The sequence below is a fragment of the Humulus lupulus genome, chromosome 3 (genome assembly GCF_963169125.1).
Source record: "Humulus lupulus chromosome 3, drHumLupu1.1, whole genome shotgun sequence".
NCBI classification, from domain to species: domain Eukaryota; kingdom Viridiplantae; phylum Streptophyta; class Magnoliopsida; order Rosales; family Cannabaceae; genus Humulus; species Humulus lupulus.
The window spans coordinates 37,788,634-37,791,148 of NC_084795.1; positions in this window are offsets into that span (position 1 = coordinate 37,788,634).

Sequence of the window (2,515 nt, forward strand, 5' to 3'; positions counted from 1 at the left end):
GTACCGTGCTAACTTGTACGTGTCGGGCAGCACTATCTCTGTAACCTTGTAAGGACCCTCCCAGCTTGGACCTAGTACTCCTGTCAAGGCATCTTGGGGTTCTTGAAATATTCTTCACATGACTAGATATCCCATGTCAAACTTTTGTTCCTTAATCTGGAATTGAAGTTTCAAGCAACCTTTTGCTGGTGGGCAGCTAGGCATTTGTTGGACCTTTCATGTCTTTCTTCAATGTTGTCTAAGGTTTCGGCTAGCAGCTGGTGATTATGATGATGATCGTATGCCGCACGCCAGTTAGATGGGGGAATCACCTGAACTGGTAGCATTGCTTCATAACCATATGTGAGTGCAAAGGGGGTATCACCAGTGGTTTTTCGCTAAGTAGCCCTGTATGACCAGAGTACTTCAGGTAATCTATCCGGCTAGTTTCATTTAGCCTCTTCTAAACACTTCTTTAGAGAGTCTTGTTCACTTCTTCTACCTGCCCATTTTCTTGAGGGTGCGTGTAATGCCCTAGTTAGCCAAGACTGTCACACTATGTACTTTAAATAGTGCTTAACTCGCTAAACGAGTCATTAGGCCATAAACGTGCATCTAAGTGTCATTAATGGGGCAGGGTGAAAATATCGATCAAAAGGAATGAATATATTTTACTTAAAACATAAATTGTACATGGGATCCCATAAAAGTGTTTACAAAGTTATTTAAAATCCAAAATGGTCATTGCAGTTCAAAAGTTACAACCCGCCGACTTAAGCGGAAAAAATAGGGTTAAGCCCTAGTTCCCCTCAGAAACACCTTGGCTGTGGTGGTCAAGCGGCCGCATATGTACACGTCGCCACCTAAACTCTCCACACAAGGCTGGGTGAGCTTTTCTTTTCCTTTACTTGCACCACATAGCACTCGTGAGCCAAGGCTCAGCAAGAAAACGTATTACTGCATGTATTCAATGTAAATAAATGATCATGTAATCATTCTGGGGCTTCATCCTTAATCAGATGATGACTAGTAAATCAATCTCGGGGTCCTGCGCCCTAAATAGATAAATAATGAATCATTATGGGGCTCACGCCCTGAATAGATGACTAATGAGTCTCTCTGGGGTCCTGCACCCTGAATACATGACTAATGAGTCTCTCTGAGGTCCTGCGCCCTAAGCCATGTGACTATCAAGTCACCTGAACCTTTTTGGTCCTAGCTCTGAGTAACTAGTCATAGATTAGCCAAGCGCTTTAGTTTTCTTCGACCAATAGGTCGATCAAGAATTTAATGCTCATGTTGAATAGATTTAATCATTTAAGTCTGCAGTCAGAACGCTAATGCCGCTCTTGACTCATAAGTCAATTCTACACGACTAGCGCTCAGTACTATTTCCGATCATGATTGATAAGTCAGAACTTCCCGACCAGTACTAAACACCATTGTCGTTTCTTAGTAATAAGTCAGTGTCATTCACAAATAAGCAACCCTGCCAGGCATTCACAATGCAACCAATGTCCGTATATAGAGCACTCAGCATGCCTCATCAACAATCATGTGTGTCACACACTCGGAGAAGTTTTCTTACCTCAAGTTCGAGCGTAAAATAAATAAAGAACGACCCTTGAGAACGATCATGCCCTTAGGCCCTTAGCGGTCACATAATCATAACCAAATATGAAATCCCATCAATGAAATGAGTAATAAAAGGTTCATTGACTAAAACACAGCTCCTAGGACCTCGAATCCTACTAAAACGGTTAGTAGATTCGATCCTCAGCCATGAAATTCGAAAACCTGCACTCAACACTTCCTAAAACCTAACGTGGCACAAAAAGAATAGGCAGGCCACGACCTGCCCCCAAGGGTCGCAGTTCGCCCCAAAGACTGGAAGCCCCTCTATCTAGGTGCCAGGGACGGGTTGCGACTTGACCCTGAGGGTCGCGGCGTGCCTGCTAGACAGAGTCCAAGGGATGCTCTAGGGTTCATTCAAGTCGTGACTTGATGAACTCGTTCGCGACCTGACCCTGCGAACCCAACTCCCCTGCATTTTCTTCAATTCTAATTCAGCCAAATCTTCAACCAATCATATATACAACATAACCACTAATCTATCAAAAAAACCCAAGCCTCTCAACACCAAAAACACCATCAAATTCCCGACTACACAATCAAACTCTCAAGCCTTCAAACCACGTAAAAACATAGTAAAAACCTTGAAATTCAAGGTGAAAACCTTACCTCAATTATGATTTAAATTCCTTTCAGTTGCTGAACATAATCCTAAACTCTCAAGCTTTAATCCTCAAGTTTCAATCTTCTAGCTAAGTTTCAAAATTCCAACCCAAGAGAGAGAGAGAGAGAGAGAGAAAATCGAGAAAGAGAAAGAACACAACTCTGTTTTGCCTGCCTGTTTCACTCCAGAGCCTTCTTAACTTAAGCATATCTAATGGTCAAAATGACCAAAATTCCCCTAGGGCCATTTTAATTCCTCAAAGCCACCCAAGGGCGTAATTAACGTCCTCCAATTCCTGTT